This window comes from Bufo bufo, chromosome 6, assembly GCF_905171765.1.
Source record: "Bufo bufo chromosome 6, aBufBuf1.1, whole genome shotgun sequence".
In the NCBI taxonomy this organism is placed as follows: domain Eukaryota; kingdom Metazoa; phylum Chordata; class Amphibia; order Anura; family Bufonidae; genus Bufo; species Bufo bufo.
The window spans coordinates 410,213,304-410,235,743 of record NC_053394.1 but is presented as its reverse complement, the minus strand read 5'-3'; the positions used below and the strand labels follow the sequence as shown (position 1 = coordinate 410,235,743).

The 22,440-nt window shown below is 40.0% G+C and overlaps 1 long non-coding RNA gene and 1 pseudogene across 1 annotated transcript in view; both read left to right on the top strand.

Annotated features, from left to right (window-relative positions):
* Positions 1 to 22,440, top strand: part of LOC121004602 — a 110,525-nt gene that overhangs the window by 78,806 nt on the left and 9,279 nt on the right. The window lies entirely within an intron of this gene.
* On the top strand, positions 4,291 to 4,467 carry LOC121006458 (annotated as a pseudogene).

The following is a 22,440-nucleotide window of genomic DNA, read 5'->3' as shown; positions in this document are numbered from 1 at the left end:
AGAACCTGGAAACTATAGGCCGGTAAGTTTAACATCTGTTGTGGGTAAACTGTTTGAAGGTTTTCTGAGAGATGCTATGTTAGAGCATCTTAACGGAAATAAGCAATTAACGCCATATCAGCATGGCTTCGTGAGGGATCGGTCATGTCAAACTAATTTAATCAGTTTCTATGAGGAGGTAAGTTCTAGACTTGACAGCGGCAAATCAATGGATGTTGTGTATCTGGACTTCTCCAAAGCATTTGACACTGTACCACATAAAAGGTTAGTATATAAAATGAGAATGCTCGGACTGGGAGAAAACGTCTGTATGTGGGTAAGTAACTGGCTCAATGATAGAAAACAGAGGGTGGTTATTAACGGTACATACTCAGATTGGGTCACTGTCACTAGTGGAGTACCTCAGGGGTCAGTATTGGGCCCTATTCTCTTCAATATATTTATTAATGATCTTGGAGAAGGCTTGCATAGTAAAATATCAATTTTCGCAGATGACACTAAACTGTGTAAAGTAATTAACACTGAAGAGGACAGTATACTACTACAGAGGGATCTGGATAGATTGCAGGCTTGGGCAGATAAGTGGCAGATGAGGTTTAACACTGACAAATGTAAAGTTATGCACATGGGAAGGAATAATGCAAGTCACCCGTACATACTAAATGGTAAAACACTCGGTAACACTGACATGGAAAAGGATCTAGGAATTTTAATAAACAGCAAACTAAGCTGCAAAAAACTGTGTCAGGCAGCTGCTGCCAAGGCCAATAGGATAATGGGTTGCATCAAAAGGGGCATAGATGCCCGTGATGAGAACATATTCCTACTACTTTACAAATCATTAGTCAGACCACACATGGAGTACTGTGTACAGTTCTGGGCTCCAGTGAACAAGGCAGACATAGCAGAGCTGGAGAGGGTCCAGAGGAGGGCAACTAAAGTAATAACTGGAATGGGGCAACTACAGTACCCTGAAAGATTATTAAAATTAGGGTTATTCACGTTAGAAAAAAGACGACTGAGGGGAGATCTAATTACTATGTATAAATATATCAGGGGTCAGTACAAAGATCTATCCCATCATCTATTTATGGGACGAGGGGACATCCTCTGCGTCTGGAGGAAAAAAGGTTTGTACACATAGAAAAGGATTCTTTACGGTAAGAGCAGTGAGACTATGGAACTCTCTGCCTGAGGAGGTGGTGATGGTGAGTACAATAAAAGAGTTCAAGAGGGGCCTGGATGTGTTTCTGGAGTGTAATAATATTACAGGATATAGCTACTAGAGAGGGGTCATTGATCCAGGGAGTTATTCTGATTGCCTGATTGGAGTCGGGAAGGAATTTTTTATTCCCCTAAAGTGAGGAAAATTGGCTTCTACCTCACAGTTTTTTTTTGCCTTCCTCTGGATCAACTTGCAGGATGACAGGCCGAACTGGATGGACAAATGTCTTTTTTCGGCCTTATGTACTATGTTACTATGTTACTCTCTTAGTATGGTTTTCCCTCCCCCAGATCGTTTATTGAAAAAAATTAATACAACCTGTTTTATTTTTTTTTATGGAATTCTAGGATGGAGAAGCTTCGGAGAGAACTAGTGATTTTACCTAAACTTAAAGGTGGTAAGGATTTCCCTGATTTTAAAACATTTCTGTTAATCAAGTATTTTAGTCAGTGTCTAAACGCCCTTTTTAAAGAACACTTCTGGTCATATGTTAAAAGATACAATACAGGTTTTTCTTATGAGGAAAAATAGTTGGTTCACCACAGTTTTAAACTCCCCATATGCTTTTAACCTGCCAGATGAGTATAAAATTTTAGAAAAAATAGTAACCTCTTTTAACTTAAAAGGAAAAATGGTGGAAGAACTGAAAAATAGCAAAAGGATTTTAAATAAAATTAAAGAAGAAAAGATTATGGCCCCCATAAGTAATTTTAATGAGAACAGGTGTCAAAAAATATGGAGAGATGTAAGTGCTAATTATTTATTTAATCAACAGAAGGACTTGGCCTGGAGTTGTACGCATGGGTGTCTTCCATGCCGGGCATTTCAGTTCCGAAGAGGATTGACAAATACTGCTGTATGCCCAAGAGGAGGATGTGGAGAAGACGAAACGGTATCCCATCTGTTCTGGTATTGCTTTATTTCCCAGCGAATTTGGACAAAGATGCTGCCACTGATGAGAAGGATTACAGGACTGTCAGCCTTATCCCTGGAGGGTGTTTTATACGGGGAACTGGAATGCCCAATGAACATTCAAAGACTGATGGCATGGAAGATTACCAACTGCGTCAAAACAGCTCTATGGGCGGCCAGAAATATTTTATTATTTAAACATGAGGTTATTTCTGTGGAAAATGTTTTAAAGATGGTTTTAGAGGAAATGTTTAAATATTATTTATTAGATAAAAAACGCTCTCCTTTTATATGTAACAGATGGTTTTTAAGAGAATGGGGTTCTGTAATTTGATGCCACCAAATCTCCAGAGTTTTATAATTTTGATGTTAAAATTTTTAAGACTAATCAAAGATATTTATGTTGTATTTTAAGATCTTTGTACAATATAATTTATGTTTGTAATATAAGCTTTTAATAAAATATACCCCTTTGGGGTAGTCAACATAAAAAAAATACAGGCGATCGTCCTTTAGGTGGTGTCTGGTACCCTCTCCCTCGGCCTGGGGTGATCGTCCAGGTTTATAGCCTGGACTTCACCCCCCTGCTGCTATTGGGGGAGAGGCTTAGTCCGGACACCAACGAGTTGTGGATCCCTTGGGTGCAAACCCGTCTTCAGAGCCATTATAGTGTGTGCGGCCACCGTGCGCCACCCTGAGAGAGGCGAACACTATATCAAGAACTCTATCCGGATCGACGTCGAGGAGAATGAGGAATTGAGGAAGAAGATGCAGCTGACCTACTTCGGCCGTCACATCCTGCTTGGGATTCTAAAGGTGAAGAGGGAGAAAATCTTGGGCGTTACATCCTGACTCTGGACAGCGAATTTTAAGTCTTCTACCTCTATGAGAGGATCAAGAGCAACTTGAACCATGAGTATTTAAAAGGACTTTCTTTTGTTCTACTGTCTCCAAGTGCGGAAATCCATCTTGTGGCTCACATGAGCAGCCTCACATCCCGGCTGATGATATAGCCCAATTCTTACAGCGCTACTGCAGTCAAGTCCAGTATTCTCATAAGATCATGAACAGTGAACGGCTGTGGACTGGTAAGCACAAGTTTATCGTAAAACTTAAAGAAGATGCAGAAGGAGTAGGAGGATATGCTCATCCACCGTCCACTTTTTTGATCGGCCGAGAAAGAGGAAGATTATTCAGGTATGCAGACTTCTGCCGGAAGTGTTTAATTTTTGGACATGCTGCAGATGAGTGCCCGCAAGAAATCGCTACCTACAAGCGATGTTTTCAAAAAGATCATGTGACTAAAAACTGTGATCAAGATATCATCTGTAATTTGTGCGGGAAAACTGGTTATGGATATAAAAAATGTCCTTTAAAGACTCCAACCCAGAGGACATGGGCTGATGTAGTAAGGATCCAGTTACCTCCAGAGCCCAGAGCGCCTACCCCAGCCGAAGCTGCTGAGATGGAAATAAATGAAGAAGAAACCATCATTCCATAGGAGTTAGCATTATCACAGCAATCTGGTGAGAATCCTATGGAGTCAGCTTCAACTGCATTAAAAGAGAAGCATAAGAAACGGAATCCAGATAAAGCTGTTCAGGAGGTAGCTGTTAAAAGGCAGCCTAAACAAGTTCCTGGTACTACATTATCTGATCCAGTAAATATAGAATTTTCAGATACTGAGGAAATGGAGAGAAAACAGAGATTAGAAGAAGAAATGGGTTTAGAAATTACCGATACTGAAGATGAAGTAAAATCAGAGGAACTACAGTTGCCAGAAAATATGAAGGAGTGGAAAATAAAGATTGATAGAAAGTATGGGGGAAACTTACAAAGAGCAAAAGCTGCAGTGCTATGACCGTGATCCGGCTGATTTTGTGGAAAAGACTCTACTGGATGTTTCGCTGAAAAAAGCCTCTAGAATATAAAATCGATGTGTCAATGAAGGAACTCAATGTTTTCCAAGATGCATTATTAATACGTTTATTCCGATCGGATAAAGGCTTTACTGAGTTTGCATTTAAATAATTTTATTATGAAAGAAGTATTTCTTATTTTAGTTATGAAAAATTTACTTTGAACATTTTGGACTTATGAACTTTGCTCGCCGCTCCTGTTTTGAAGATTTCAGGGGTGGGGAAAAAGAAGAAAAATCTTCAAATATAAATAAAAAATATGTTCTTATCAGTTTAATATCTGATACGTCCCCTATCTGGGGACCATATATTAAATGGATTTTTCAAACAGGGAGATGGAAAAAGAGCTTGCTCTGTCCACTCCACGCATTGACCTGGTATTGCAGTACCTCCAGGACCGGTGCACCCCTTCTAATCCAGTATGAAAAACGTAATGAGATTGATTGATTGCAAGCATCCTTCCAGCAAGCAAGTGGAAAGTTGTGTGTGTCCTGCCTCCCTCAGGAGTCTGCACTTCAGCTTTTCCTCTGTCTGCCCAGTCAGTGCTGTGCTGCTTCCTGCATCTAGTCTGTCAATCTCCTAATTGCATCAGCTGTTGGTTTGTTCCAGCACCAAGCAACTCAGCCAGCCAGTCTCCTCACACCCTAAATCCAATTAAGACTGATGGGTTAATTGGCTTATCACCTGAATGAAAGTGTTTGGACCACCTCCACGCACATTACCTTGGGTTTGATTTGGGCCTGTTGTGCACACCTGCGATGCTGAGTTGTCCCTGGGAATTGACCCTTTTGTAGCAAGTTGGCTGGATGTAACCATTTTTCCTTGCTTCATTAAATGAGTAAAGTTTGCCTGTGTCTTCCTCTTGTGGATCTATCATTTGAACTGGATTACTTGGAGGCTAAAAAGTAGTCCAGCACTTCCTATGTATCTGCAGCATCAGCTGGACCTACCTTGTCTGGACAATGGACGGAACACTGCACGTGTCACAGGAGGCTTGTCAGGTCAGAGGTCAAGTAAGGTCAGGTCAGTGGATGACATCACAAGGGCCCTGACATCACAATCAACAATGCATACCCCCTTTTTTTTTTTCTCACTACTACTTCTTGTCGGGGGGTAATAATTCAATTAAGAATTATTAATTATGGTCATAAAAATAATTAACCATAAAAAAATAAAATGTATAAAATTTGTAAATTCTTAAAATCATGACCTGGTGAATTGTAGACAACCTAATTGATACAATTCACATCTGAGTCTGACTATTTCCTCAGATAAATAAGTTATTTTTGACGTGAGATGACGTTAATGATAAAATGTAGTTCTGCATTATACAATGATACACTGGTATTATAAAAATATGCAGATTTATTGGTTACAAGATTATAAACATATATAAGTAAATAAACACAATGATACATGCAAATGAATATATATAGCGTTAATATAAAGCATTACAAGCTTAACAATACATGTGAGTGGAAATAACTTGTCACATTATAACCAAGCTATTATTAGGTTAGGATATCAAAATATGAACATAAGTTACATACATTACTTCTGTTCAGAGAAAACCTCATGATATCAGGACGGGCATGTCTAATCCTAGACATCAATATAGAATGCTAAATACATTGCACCCCCCTCTAACCAACTACACATCACATGGCTTCAAGATGGGCAAATCCATTCAAGGATATAACTTAGAATAGATAACTGTATCCTTCCGCCCCATCCTGGACTATTTCCACACATATAACTTTGGTAAGACTATTAAGACAAATAACAGGGATCTAGGATTTTGCTAGACCATATCTTAAATGGGAAGGACTTGAAATAAGTCCTTCCTGTGGGAATCCATCACTTAGCTTGGCGAAGAATGTTCTATTAATATATATATATATATATATATATATATATATATATAAAAGCAATTATTTAATGCTTTGCTAGATTATGAGTCTTGATTCTTCTGCAGGTAGAATAAAGCCTCACAATATCCTAAGACTACATCTCAATATGGAGATGATCAATTAATTTAATTATTTATTTATTCGCCAATCTAGATGGTATAATTTCACCCACACTATCAAATTCGTCTTAATAAAATGAAATATCTTTTTCTGTGTCTCTTACCAAGTCCTAGTAGGATTCTAACTTCTGCTCCTAGGAAAGCTGGGTGGTCCATCATAGCACATCTCACCATGGCTTTCATCTTGATAGACCTCAACTTCTCTTCTCCTCTCTCCTTTCTTTCTCCTTTTTTTTCTCCCTCCTGTGTATGGCTTATGATCCCAAACTTATCAGTTAGACATACCCTCCTAGTTTGGAACTTTCCAATCATTGTCGGATGGGCGTGACCATTGACAAAAAATGTGACATCATAACCCTACCCAGAATGCACCTCTGCTACTATTGTAATGTCACCCACTGATACCTAGGTGGCACTAGTGTATAAGCTTTCTGCATCATAGTATAAAGGGTTAACTTATATAAGTCTGAATATACATTTTGACCTTTGAAGCTTTAATTCAAAGCTATAGGGATTATTTCTGACACTTGTAGCAATTAGAGACAGACCTCTAGGTGTCTCTTTAAACGTTTCTCACACTGCTAATTTATGGCTCGTAAATGGCCGTGTTTTCTCACAAAGATATCAGTACCTCCTCTGTCATACCAAAGATGTGATTAATCGTTACAAAACACACATCTTCACAGACACTCTTCTAATGAGAAATATATACAATATACTGGATACATGTTGTCTTCGTAACATATAACAATATAATATAAAGTAATATATAAATATATGTCCTACTGATTGTCTTATGCTAAGGACTAACTAAGGCTCATTAAATGAATACATACATATTATATATTTTGCTTCATTATTAAATGCCTAATTGTATAGGTAATTATCACCAGCTGCATAGAGCTTATCTTTATCTACCGTCGTAAATTTAAAAGTAGACAAGGAGGCCTCTTCTCAGACTGGTACATTCATTAGAAGAATAACACTAAACCTTTGTGTGACCTTAATTTGGCCTACTCAAGACATACAAAATTGAAACTATAGTCGAGTATGGCTCTTAAAGGTAATGAACATCCATCTTGACAATAATGAATTGGATATGAATGTATTTACCTATGAAATGGCACAACATTCTCCATTCACTCCTCATATCATGTTTTCTGCTTGGCGTGCTTTGGCACCAGGAATTGCGTGCAAAGAAAAGGCGTGGCCAAAAGTTGCAGATAGCGAACATGAAGAGGAGCATGCTTGCGATTTCTGAGCGTAGGACACACGCACGTTTTCCCTGGTTTGTGAGAGAAAGAAGCCTCCCGGACTGTGTCTGTGGCTGGGGCCTGTAGTCTATTGCCTTCAGAAGTGCTCTGCATTAGGGACCATCGGCCTGTACTGCGAACCCTTTCAGGTTATCGCTTCACCCCTGGCAAAGATCATTGGATCTAGCCAGGGGTGCTTACGTCATGCTCTCGGCCTTGCAGCATCGCCCTAGTGGCTTAAGCTGCTTGCTGCTATAGGGGGAAGACAACAGCAACGAGGAGGCGATCATCATGTTTTCACAATACGTTTCGCTGGGACCGGATATTCCCGAGTCAAGAATGGGATCTGCATTGAAGTCTTCACCGTCAGAGATCTGGTACAGGAAGTCTTGTTCAAGGTTCTTCAGCTCAGCCGGGAGGATATTCTTTGCCTGCAAGACCCAAGACGAGGTAAATACACCCTTGTTTTGACCTCTATAAGTGCCTGTCAAAATTTTTATATGTCCTTAAAACAGGAAGAGGATAATCCAGCTTTGCAGGGACTTACTTTTGTGCTGCTTTACAGTCAGGATGTACATCTTGTAGTTTTAATGTATACTCCACATGTAAAGCTAGAACATATTGAAGCCTTCCTGAGGAATTATTGTGACTACGTGCAGTTTTCACATAAGGTTATGAACTCGGAATCCTTGTGGACAGGAAAATAAAAGTTTTTTGTCCGCTTTGCTTCTGATCCTAATGGTCCAGGCGGTCTGTGCTATCCTCCACAAAAATTCGCCATAGGGAGAGATTCTGGTCTCCTTTTTTTTACTGGATGTCCCAGTTTTTGTAGGAGGTGCAGAGTCTATGGACATACCCAGGCAAACTGTTTTGATCCCTTCTTGAGGTGCACTAAGTGCAACAAAACGGGACATTTGGCTGGTTCATGCACAAATAACATTGTTTGCAATGTGTGTGGTGAGGAAGGTCATGCCTTCAAAAACTGTAGGCTTCGATCTGCCGGACACCAGTATGCTGAGGTGGTGAGAGGTGAGTCTGCAGGGCCAATTGAGGATGTGGGTCAAGAAGAGGAACAGGTGGTGCAGGTGGCTGATGATGGAGGAGGAGGAGAGATGGAGGTCTCTCTGTTGGAGGATTTGCTTTCCCAACTTTCGGACGTCCAAACTGGACTTCATGGTGAGGGTGAGGGAGGGGATGAGGCACCTTCGTCCCTTCCTGAGACGCCACCGTTGGATTGGTCTGCAGAGTTGCCACCCAAGGAGGAGATCGGAGGACAAGGAGACTTTACTACTGCGACTAGACGAGATCGGCGGAAGAGACGACAAGTCAACCCCCGAAGAGGATCCGAGTTGCGGAGTCTCCTGGAAGTGAGGAGGGTATGAGTCCTGTAAAAGAATGTTATCCTCAGTCTATGATACCTGACAATGCGCCTTTTTTAGGCGAAGCAGGGACTCAAATCTTTACCTCCAGCTTCCCGTCTCCCGGAGACAGCGGCTGAGAAAATTATGGTCTATAGGCAATTTTGTCAGGCAAAGATTTGACATATGGCTTCCAAAATTGCACTTAATTTCTTATTTCTGAATGTTAGGCTTTTAAAATCTAAGCCAAGGCGGATGACTGTCTTTGACTATCTGCAAAAACACAATGCAGATATCATTTCGCCTAAGGAATGTGAAATTTCAGAAGCCTTGAGTGGGCAAGACTGGCCGCATGGAGAATCAGTCTGGTCTGACTCTTGTCATAATAGAAATGATGGAGTAGTGATCTTGTTGGGAAATAGGAAATTAAGTTTTGAAAGTTACACGGTGATAGAGGCGGGAAGATGTGTGATGGCTGTTGTGAAATATATGAACTGGAAGATAAGAATTGTGAATGTGTATTGTCCAGTTGATAAGGAGGAGCGGTTGGAATTATTTGATAAGTTGTGTGTTTTTTTGGTTGGTAGAATGCCCACAGTGTTGCTTGGTGATTTTATTTGCACGATTGAAGGGAAAAAAATGGATATTACGGGGAAGAAATTATGTCATTTAATTACGGATTTTTCCTTTACGGATATTGCTGAGGTGATGGGTAAGCCTTTTCCGGCAACTTATAAGTCTGATAAAGGTGATGTAGTATCTAGGATTGACTTTATTTTTATTTCAAAAAATTTAAGTTGTAAAAAATTTGTACAGGAGGATGTTTTCTTTTCTGATCACATGTGCCTTATATGTTGTGTGGAGGGTGAAGAAAAATTATTGCATGGTTGAGGTTTTTGGAAGTTGAATATAAGTTTAATGCAGGATGAATGTGTTTTGAATGCTTTCAAATATGAGTATGATAGGTGGAAAAAGAGGAAAAATGATTTTGAATATGTATTAAAATGGCGGGAATGGGTGAAAAGTAGGATTAAGGTTTTCTTTAAGAAGTGGGGATATAAGAAAGCAAGAAGATTAAGAAATGAATATAAGGAATTGAATATGAGATTAGAATGGTTGAGGAAATTGAGTGTGCTAGACGTTGATGTAAGTTATTTATTGGATGAAACTAAAAAAGAAAGGAAGAAGGTTGTGGAAGAAAAGGGAAAAGAAATCATATATAGGTCAAAAGTAGATTTTCTCGATAAAAATGAAAAGTGTACTAGATTCTGTATTAAGAAATCATGTGGAAAGAGAGAGGATATGAATTGTATTATGTCTGCAGAAGGAGAGTGTGTTTTTGGAAAGGATGTAATAAGTGTGGTTGAAAACTTTTATGAGAAATTGTATTCATGGGTGGATAAAAATCTGATGTCAGATGTATTAAGTTGTTTGGATGCTAAATTGAGTAGAGAAGAATGTGCATATTTGTGTGAGGAAATTTCAATGGATGAACTTAGAAAAGTTGTGATGGGTTTTAAGAAAAATAAAGCGCCTGGTATGGATAGGTTACCAATAGAATTATATATGATTGCCTGGGATGTGCTTGGAGAGGATTTGTTAGAGGTATATGAACACATGTGGAAGAATGGGGTATTGTGCGAATCAATGAAAGATGGTGTGGTAGTTTTAATTTATAAGAAAGGGGAAAAGAATAAGTTGGAGAATTGGAGACCAATTTCTTTGTTAAATTCCGATTATAAGATCTTTAGTAAGCTGTTAGAGAATAGAATGCGAGATGTAGTTGGAAGTGTGGTAGGTGATGATCAAGTGTGTGCTGTGCCTGGGAGGTGTATGAGTGAGAATTTAATACTTTTAAAGGGATGTCATTAGTGATTGTATGAATAGAAAACAAAGGTGTACAGTATGTTACTTTCAATAGATTTCGAGAAGGCTTTTGATAGGGTAGCACATGATTTTATGTTTGCAGTTTTGGTAAGAATGGGTTTTCCTGGAGTATTTCTTAAGAATGTAAGGTGTTTGTATAGGAAGTTTTTAGTGAATGGATGGTTGAGTAATAAGGTAAAAGTTCGATCGCCTGTGCTTTTTATCAGTGTAATTGAGGTGTTGATGTGTTTACTGCGAAAGGATAAGGTTATGAAAGGGATGTTAATTCCAGTGAGTATGGGTAAGTGTTAGTGATGAGCTTGAGGTGCCATATTCGATTTCGTGATATTTCGCAAATATTCGTAAGAATATTCGTATTATATTTGCCAAAATAGAACATTCGTAAATTTGTTTAATAAATCGCATATTATTTGCGTTATATTGTCGCGTGTTGCGATTTCCTAAATGTCTCTAATCTCTAGTATTCACTGTTCAATTTATACAACACAACTTTCCTATATTTACCGTTTCGAATATTCTCTATATTGCAATATAAAATCAGACGAATATTATAAAACACAATGTTATTGCAATATAGCCAATATTAGTCAAAATTTAATTAAAGATTAAAAAAATACTAAAGCACTATATCCGCTGTGTCTTTTACGAATATTATCGATATTGTAATATGTAATTGATTTCGACTAATACGAATATTCTAAAACCTGATATATCAGCAATATTTCGAATAATCGTAAAAATACACATAGCTGAAACGGCACTGAAATTTTCGTATGCGCATGCGCGTAATTTATTCCTGACCGGAAGTAACCGCCGGTTTCATCCAGAATCCAGCGTGCGTCAGATTAAATCACATGCGATCGGAAATATGGTGGCAAGCATGTTTACCCAAGCTGAGGAAGAGATCCTTATCATAGTAAGTATAATTAAATTGAACATTCTATCGCACACACTTGTTTGGCATATCTTAGTAATATTCTTATGTAGCTTTATTGAATTTAATTTTTCGGATGTATTTGTATGTGGAAACTATTTTCGCATGGCATTCAAATTCGCATAGTACATACTTTGATTAGATATAAATGATAGGTTGAAACAAGTATTGTTGACATTCAAAAGTAATAATTTTTTCACATAATCATTAACATCTACTCATACTAGATAAAATGTGATTTTATCTATATTACTAAAATAAATAGTTAAGCATTTTTGATCTGACAAACGGTTGGTCTGCCATCAAAGCACTATCTCACTGGCATCTGCTATATATTTATATGCTATCCATACTTACATGTGGCCGACGTGTCATTATGTATGGATAGCTGACAAATATTTATATCAGATGCACATTGCACATCTAATTTCCTGCCTCACACAATATACCCACACTGCATACCACCAAACCCCCCTCAAACCCACACCCCCTCTGACCACCCCCCACCCCCAACACACACACACACACACACAGTCTATTCAAACAGCGGTCCTCCAGTTGTTCTTAAACTACAACTCCCATTATGCCCTTCTATAGGATGATAGCTGTAGGCTGTCATGGAATGATGGGAGTTGTATTTTTGCCACAGCTAGAGGGCCGCAGTTTGCTGGAGGCCCGCAGTGTGCGGATGGCTAGTCTAAAGATTCTAATAAGTGTCCTGTTGGTCAGGAGAAGTAATTTTTTACATTCTACAGTATATTGGCTGGTTCATTTAGCGTTACTCAGGGTGCACCACGTGGAGGCGGACCAGCTTTACACCCCATACTATGTCGTCACGTCACTAGACAGGTACATCTCTCCTCAGATGGACAATATCTAATAGCTTATACCCCACACACATACAATTTCAATACAATTAGATTTTATACGTTTACGTTAACTTAAATTGTAGTATTTCACTCCCAAACAATAATAATTGTTGGTTTGGTGGTTGAGATGATGATGACATGGTGGTGGTCAGTTACTGCGGCATCAAGGCAGCGCACGGCGAGCGGTTCCCTGTAATTAAACTACAACATGCCTCTCGCCGTGTGCTGCCTTGCTGCTGCTGGAACTTTTCCCTCGCCACCAGTGGTGTAGCTGCAGGCCCGGCAGCTGTTCCATCAGTTTCCTTCACTGTCTATACTGTCACATAATTTCATTGTGTAATACTGCCGAGGGGGCCCTGACCAAATCTTTTAGTCCTCCTCCTTCTGTGTCAGGGCCGCAAAGCAGACGCTTCTCCTGCTTCCCCGATAGTTACACCCCTGGCCGCCACCATTATAGTAAATGTTGACAGATCGTCATTCTTGTCGCTGTGGCGTATTTACAGTGGCTGCTTGGGGGCCCTGACCCAGGAGGAGGAGGTCTAAAATATTTTTTCAGGGCCCCCTCAACAGTATTACACAATGAAATGATATACAGTGACAGTATAGACAGTGTATTAAACGGATGGAACAGCTGCTGGGACTGATGTGAGAGAGCGATCTTTACTATCCACAGATATGTAGGTGGCGTGAAAGGAAGTGCTTGTGAAAATATTTCTGTGGTAGTTAGGTTGTCCCCATTAAAAAATTTGCTGTGGGGCCAAGTAATTTCTAGCTACGCCACTGTCTGGGGGCATAAGTGAACTAGCGGCAGGACGGATCCGACAGCTTGTTCAACTTCCTGGAATAGCCTGACGTACTCCACTTTTGCTAATGTTAAAGTTGAGTAATCTTAGTTTTATTAAATTTTTTTGATAAAATAATTCATTTCTTAATCACGCAGCGCCTGTTAGAGAGAGGATACGATGACCTCCGATCTCACACAGAAAAAAAGTTCATTATGAAGGACATTCGGAAGGAGTTGAGGAGGGAGCATGGTGGCAAACACGCACCAATGGCCATGCTCGAGAAGTGGTCGGACCTTAAGCGGAGGCATCAACCCAGAATCCGCCAGATCCGTGACCAACACTGCCCAGGTACAATGATTACTGAGTGTTGGTAAATTAAACAAAAGTAACGTAATGCTGAGGTACATTTATTATTTGTGATTTTTATTTTTACATAAGTACTAATTTGTTATTATAGGGGCTCGCCTTCTTTGTGTCAGACGCAGACCTGCCAGCAGGGATTCCTGGGAATTGTCTGCGTCTGAGGGGGAGCAGGAGGAGCAGGAGGAGCAGCCAGGACCCTCAGGGCCACCAAATGCCCCTGCACCACCACAGGAGGGGGAGTTAATGGTGGAGGAAGAGGCTGGACCAGCAGCCCAACCAGAGTCGCCCCCCCCCCCCCCATTTTTGAGGATGAGGACGAGGAGGAAGAGGATGATGACGGGGTAGTCACCACCCCACACAGGGAGGGTAAATATGTGCTTTTGTTGTTTAAACTTATTCACACACACACACGTATTAGTTTAGTTGTATTGGATAACATAAAGTCCCACACTTACAGTTCATTACAAGCAGGGTAACAAGACAGTACTATTGCAACACTGTCACCTTTCTGGGTTCCCTTCTCAGATTGTTCTGCGTTGGGATGGCCTGTCCACACTTTATCTTAACAGCCTTTTTAACAGCACCGTTATGAGAACATAGGATGGAGTACGGGTGAGACATGTCCCACCCAATGTCATTGTTAACTATTTAAAACCCGTTCAAAAATCAATATTAAAGACAAAACTTCAGAACAAAACAGGTGTGCTTATTCCAGATATACGATTAACGTAAATTATCTCCCTGAGGCATACATTCCCTTTGAGACAAAGCAAGCATCCCTGATTCTCCCCTTTGGTTTACTACAGTGCATATAGCAACTTCAATCCTAGTTTCTAAATATAATATAGTTAAAATAAAATTTTTAATAATTAAGGCAAAAATATAGTTATAACAAGAACACTATTGTGCCAACCACCTGCCAACCCCGTCGTACTTTGCCACAGTCGCCATACATGGCTCTTTTACTCAAGAGTAAAGACTTCTGGAGGTGAATCCACTGACCACAGTTTACATATCAGATTTGTTTATTTTTAGAATATTATTTATATCTCAATGAATAAAATATTATAATTTTTTATTTATTTAGGAATACTTTATTACAGTCTAATGCTATTTAGTAGATCAGATAACGGTTATGATGTGAAAAATATAAACAAATTAATTTATCTACACTTTTCAATCTTGTCGTTGCAATATTATTTAAAAATAAAATTATAAAATTTAAAAAAATAATAAGAGCCCTATCATTTATACCAATAAATTAAAATTTATGATCCAAATCAAATATCATATGTAAATTATGACCTCAATGACAGACTATTCATGGACTAATGTTAGGTTAAAAAAACAAAAATCTGATTTTATATAGACGTAACATCGGAAATATGTATTATTCATATTATTTTTTTCACCGACAATCGCCAATAGTCAACAGCTTTATACAATATTCACTAAATTGCATTTAATCTGATGTCAAACTAATAAACTCATATTTAAAAGTTACATTATATATATAATTTTATTTTTTTATTTTTTTTTAACAGTAATTAAAGCACTGAAAAAAAAAGTAAAAAGGTCCTTCAACAGGATCATAGGACACTACTGCGGCAGTTCCGGGAGCAGCACTGCCGCAAGATGGCTGTGTTGGAGGAGTAGCACAGCAAGACCGTGGAGGAAATCCTCAACCTCATTAATGAACTAAAGGCCTTGCCAATTGTTAATTTATTTTATTTTTTTATGTTTTTATAAATATTATATTTTAATGGTTAATATATATATTGTGTGTTTGTTTTTATTTTATTAATTGAAGTTTTCCTATTAATTTCAAAACATTAAGTTACAGTAAGGCCCCTATACTCCATCACAAACTCATCAGTACACTGACAAACATCACCTGCAGGTACATATAAAATTGGCATTATTTGTCCAACACAGAAGTTCAATGCATATTGATAATAGCATTAGTCCTTGATAATCGTTGAGTATATTGCCTACGCATAATTATTAAGCAATTGGATAATATGAGCATTTATAGTTGGTGTAGGCCTTATAATCCACCAGTAATCTCTTATTTAGAAATAATTGTGGATACCCCACAAAAAAATATAAATAAAAATCAGTAATTATAAGTTTAATGGTAAAGGCATGTTGTAAAAACTAAACAGCACGGATCCTTTATAGCGCACTTATTACAACAAAATTTAAATGTCCTGGCATTGCTTCCGCCAAACAGACCGAAAAATGTGATTACATGACTCAAAGTATAAGAATTCTCCAACTGGTGAGGAACATTATATAGTACGTATTTTTTAATTAAATTTTTTTAAAGCTGTGTCTATATATATTTTGCATGTGCAAATTATCATTAGATTATTGTCAATATTTAAAAAAATATATAAAAGTTTATATCCCTATATACATGTGTCATTCAGGCTTCATTAACAAAACCGGATTATCACACGGATGAGTATAACACCAGTCAGACCCAACCATGTAGATAGGTCAACACGGAAGTCAGCCATCCCTCCCAGGACAACAGACAACACCATGTTAGAACCTTAATCCGTAGCAAAAAAAAAAAAACATTAAAAAAATAAAATCTAAATTTTTCATTAGGTTCATCAATAAGTCCAGTACAATTTTTATTGCACAAGACCTTTTGACAAGGGAAGGCCACATGCGGTCCACAACTTGCTACATCGTGAACCACAACACTGGCGCCCCAAACCCAATTAAAAAAAAAAATCAAAAGATAATAAAATAAAGTAAAATAATTTCATTTTGTAAATGAAGCCAAACACAGGAATTTTTTTTTTAAATAGAAATATTTATATACATATTTCTTTGTCTAAATATTGACAATACATAATTAACACAGCACATGCATGAATATGAACAATCCAAACCATGTTTTGAGAATTCTACACTCTAGACTTGTTATAGTGCAAAGTAGAAAAAGTGATCCATGCTGGTTGCCTACGCACAATTAAGAACCTTCATGTTTTACAGTTAACACTGTAGTAAAATGCAGACTCAAAAGTTCTGATTCATAACTATGCAGAATAATGGAATTAAATAACCGTTAAGTACACTGTTATAAAAAAAAAATAATAAGGTCGTAAAGGTCTCAAATATCTTGTTTGTACATGGATTTAAATTAGGTCTAATGCTCCCTGAACCACTAGTTCACATTTGATACAAGGTGCACGATGCCATTGTCTTATTCTAGACTGCTCATGGCATCACGGAAGAAAACATTAATTAATGTATTAATAACCTGGTCACTTGATCTGTTGATTTAGTCTTGTGACCTGATTCTTTCAAAACATAATGTTGCTCAATGCTGAACATAGACTTGAACAACTGTAGCAACGCCAGAATATAGCACTGGACCGACAGGCTTGTACAGTAGGCACTAGGCATGATGGGTGAATCACTTCATCTTTTCACTCTGGAACATGTTAAATCCTGAATCATTCAAAATCATAAAATTCTGACATTGCTCCAGAGTCCGATCTATAAGCTCCCTAAGCATAAACATTTTTTAGATATCAAAATTCAAAAAATATTATATGTTTTTTCATAAGGGTATTGTCAACAAATGTTCAGTACCAATGTCTTCAGTTCCCTTTTTATTGCGCTTTTTAAAAAAGCACCTACATTCAGCAGCAGCAGCAGTAGATCGAGTGTTATTATGCCCCTAGATGACTCAGATAGATCAGGAGTCAGGACAGGCGGCAGCATCCACCAGAGGTTTTTTGAAAATGGAATTGAATGAGGCCCACATATAGCTAGGCCCAAATCAGCAGGACATGAAGCAGCAGCAGCAGTAAATCGAGTGTTATTAGGCCCCTAGATGACTCAGATAGATCAGGAGTCAGGACAGGCGGCAGCATACACCAGAGGTTTTTGGAAAATGTTATTGAATGAGGCCCACATATAGCTAGGCCCAAATCAGCAGGACATGAAGCAGCAGCAGCAGTAAATCGAGTGTTATTAGGCCCCTAGATGACTCAGATAGATCAGGAGTCAGGACAGGCGGCAGAATCCAACAGAGGATTTTTTAAATTGGTCTCGAATGAGGCACACATATAGCTAGGGAAAAATCAGCAGGACAGGCAGCAGCAGCAGAAGCAGCAGCTAAAGGTGCATCCAAAATATATTACACAGAATGGCCCCACGAACAAACAGGTGCAGCACCAACACTAAAATAATACACCTCAGATTGTATCATTTTCTAACTATGCAGCACGAATGTGAATTTATGAATGCACCCCTCATCGGACCATGAATACAACAAAAAATGTAATAAAAACACGTTAAATTTTAATTTTCATAGTCTAAAGCTGTAATGTCGTAACATATATAATTTATGAAATATTTACAATGAAAAAATGTTTTTGTAAAACAATTTGAAATTTTGAACACACTCTATTTTGAATAAATCAATCAGGTATCCTCTACACCGGCAACATTCAGCTATAATTTTCAATATAAGGCGCATCAATTCTGTAGCAGATAACTGCGTTAACGCAGCATGACTCAACGTGTTCTGATTCCTCTGAGCCAGAGGGATGAAGGACTGCAAGGGTTTAGTAGTGTCTCTGTTGTCCTCCGTTTGTCTGTGAGGAGGGATGTATAACACAGGTCTCCAAACCCATACACGATTGTCATTGCTCACATCCAGCGCTAAGGACATGTGCACGTCCACACCGTCCTCAGATCAAACAGAGCCCAGAAGTCAGTGAAGACGTTGCTTGGCCTGGGCCAGTTGTGTTAGTGTCCATGTCTCCACCACCTGGGTCAGTTCTCATTCCCCTAAGGCCTAGTTCACACGAACGTGTGTGATCCGTGGCCGTATTGCAGCCAGCAAATTGCAGACCACAATACACGGCTACAGTTCCGTGTGCATTCCACATCACGGATGCTGACCCATTCACTTCAATGGGTCCGGAAATCCAGAATTGCAGAACGGCCGCACGAAACTGGACCCCTCGGAAGCACTACGGAGTGCTTCCGTGGGGTTGCGTCCCGTACTTCCATTCCGCAAAAATATAGAACATGTCCTATCTTTTTGCGGAACGGGCGGATCGCAGACCGGTTAAAGTTAATGGGTCCGCGATCCGATGCGGCTTACCTACGGCCGGCGATCATGCATTGCGGGCCGCAGCACGGGCATGGGTCACACACGTTTGTGTGAACTCGGCCTAATTAATGACTCTGTCATGATCCCCATATGCGCAGCATGGTTCATCTATTGCCGGTCATGCAGCTGAATAAGGCTATAGTTGCGAGGCTGTACTACACACTGTGAGTAGTTTCACACATCCCATAGAATACTTCATTTAGGAGGGGGTGACAAGCACAGGGGAGCACCTACACTGTTATCCTGCAGAGCAATGTTTGTATACTTTGTGGAAGGCAACATGCGTGCTGGAGTGACATTGAACAGCAGTTACTATTAAACCACCTTATTTAAGTAACAGTGCTTATTGGATGTAGACTTTAGTAATCCATTCCTCTATAATGGTGATATTTTGATTTATATATAATTTCCAGTCTACTTTGTAGAGAAAGGGTACCTAGATAATTTATTCCAGGATGGACCACTTGTATATATCTATGTACCCCATCTCTAACGGGAAACCCCTGCATTATTCTTCCAGTTAACGAGAACTGGATTATATACGACTGGATGGCAGTCTTGTTTTACAGATCTTAAAACAATACTAATTGAAGTGTAAAATCAATCAAAAATAACTCCACTTCTGAGTAACAACAGCACACATGTTGGCTTACAGAGTCAAACATTTGCTCTGCAGGATGAGAGTGTAGGTGCTCCCCTGTACCTGTCATCCCCACCCTAGTGAAGTCTGCTACGAGATGTGTGACACTTCTCCCCGTGTGTAGTCAAGCCTCGCAACTATAGCCTTATTTAGCTACATGAGCGGGATGAACCATGCTGCGCACTTAAAGCAGCTGACGATGAACAACGACAGTAGATGGGGACCATGACAGAGTCATAAACGAGGGGAATGAGAAGTGACGCAGGTGGCAGAGACATGGACACTAACACAACTGTCCCAGGCGAAGCAACTTCTTCACTGACTTTTGGGCTCTGTTTGATCTGAGGACGGTGTGGACGTGCACATGTACTTGGCGCTGGATGTGAGCAACGACAATCGTGTTTGGGTTTGGAGACCTGTGTTACACATCCCTCCTCATAGACAAACGGAGGACAACAGAGACACTACTAAACCCTTGCAGTCCTTCATCCCTCTGGCTCAGAGGAATCAGAACACGTAGAGTCATGCTGCGTTAACGCAGTGGTCTGCTACAGAATTGATGCGCCTTATATCGAAAATTATAGCTGAATGTTGCTGGTGTAGAGGATACCTGATTGATTTATTGAAAATAGAGTAGAAAAACATGATTTTAAAAAATTCATAAATATACAGTCAATTAAACATTACATGATTAGAATAAAGAAATAATTCATACATAATTTAACAAATTTTGTACCGAATGCATGATTTATAAATTAAATAGTGAATAAATAAATAATATGATAATAATTAAATATATAATGTTAAAAATATAGATTTTTCATTAAAAACATAAAAAAAAACAACGGAGTATTGGAAGGAGAGCAAAGGAGAGGGATGAACAAGGGACCCTTCAGCGCCCTGAACCGACAGCGGGGGCCAAGAAGTCACTGCCGATCCAGGACTCATTCATTTTTATGAATGTGAGTCTGTCCACGGAGTCAGTGTACAGACGGGTCCTCTTGTCGGTGACCACCCCACCTGCCGCGCTGAAAGTCCCCTCAGACAGTATGCTGGAGGGGGGGCAAGAAAGTAACTCCAGCGCATATTGAGCGAGCTCATGGCAGGTGTCCAGCTTGGCAACCCAGTACTCCATGGGGTCGTTGGTAGGGATGAGCGAACCCGAACTGTATCGTTCGGGTTCGTACCGAATTTTGGGGTGTCCGTGAGACGTACCCGAACCCGAACATTTTCGTAAAAGTCCGGGTTCGGTGTTCGGCGCTTTCTTGGCGTTTTTTGAAAGGCTGCAAAGCAGACAATTAACAAGCATCATACTACTTGCCCGAAGAGGCCATCACAGCCATGCCTACTATTGGCATGGCTGTGATTGGCCAGTGCAGCATGTGACCCAGCCTCTATATAAGCTTGGGTCACGTAGCGCTGCACGTCAATCTGCTGTTACAGGTGTAGGGAGAGGTTGCAGCTGCGACGTTATGGCGAGATTAGGCCGTGATTAACTCCTCCAAAACACTTAAGACAGTGATCGATCTACAGCTGTGGATCATTAAACTGCTGCTATTCAATTGCTCACTGTTTTTAGGCTGCCCAGAGCGTTTTTCAGTCACTTTTTTCTGGGGTGATCGGCGGCCATTTTGTGGCTTGTGGTGCGCCAGCACAAGCTGCCACCAAGTCCATTTAACCATCAATAGTGTGGTTATTTTTTGGCTATATCCTACATCAGGGGCTTGGCTGTGCTTGCTATTTTATTGAGGGGTGAAATACAATTGCCAAAAGAGCAGTACCCTAAATCTGGTGTTTCAGCTGTGGCCAGCCAATTGTAATACTGTCTGCTGTCTGGCAAAGGATACATTTTTGTTCTGGGTTGAAATACAATTCCCAACTTAGCAATTTCCTAAATTAGTGGTTTCTGCTGTATCAGGGCGACTTTAAATCTATTCATTAAAAGGGTATATTAGATTCAAGGTGCTGATAGGGTCATTTTTAATAACTTCACACACACGCTACTGTGCATATCCAAGTCTAATTCTGTCCGTAAACGTATACCTGTCACCCAGCGCCTAAATAATAGGCCACAAATTTATATTCAGCTAAATCTGTCATTACTGCTGTGCCTGTATTAGTGTAATACGGTACCTAAATAGATAGCCAGATAGTGTTAGGTGTCTGTAAAAAAAAGGCCTGAATTAGAATTCAATACATTGGGCCAAATAATATTTTTCTTATTGTGGTGAACGGTAACAATGAGGAAAACATCTAGTAAGGGACGCGGACATGGTCGTGGTGGTGTTAGTGGACCCTCTGGTGCTGGGAGAGGACTTGGCCGTTCTGCCACAGCCACACGTCCTAGTGTACCAACTACCTCAGGTCCCAGTAGCCGCCAGAATTTACAGGGATATTTGGTGGGGCCCAATGCCGTTCTCAGGATGGTAAGGCCTGAGCAGGTACAGGCATTAGTCAATTGGGTGGCCGACAGTGGATCCAGCACGTTCACATTATCTCCCACCCAGTCTTCTGCAGAAAGCGCACAGATGGCGCATGAAAACCAAGCCCATCAGTCTGTCACATCACCCCCATGCATACCAGGGAAACTGTCTGAGCCTCAAGTTATGCAGCAGTCTCTTATGCTGTTTGAAGACTCTGCTGCCAGGGTTTCCCAAGGGCATCCACCTAGCCCTTCCCCAGCGGTGGAAGACATAGAATGCACTAACGCACAACCACTTATGTTTCCTGATGATGAGGACATGGGAATACCACCTCAGCACGTCTCTGATGATGACGAAACACAGGTGCCAACTGCTGCGTCTTTCTGCAGTGTGCAGACTGAACAGGAGGTCAGGGATGAAGACGATGAGGTCCTAGACCCCACATGGAATGAAGGTCGTGCCACTGACTTTCACAGTTCGGAGGAAGAGGCAGTGGTGAGACCGAGCCAACAGCGTAGCAAAAGAGGGAGCAGTGGGCAAAAGCAGAACACCCGCTGCCAAGAGACTCCGCCTGCTACTGACCGGCGCCATCTGGGACCGAGCACCCCAAAGGCAGCTTCAAGGAGTTCCCTGGCATGGCACTTCTTCAAACAATGTGCTGACGACAAGACCCGAGTGGTTTGCACGCTGTGCCATC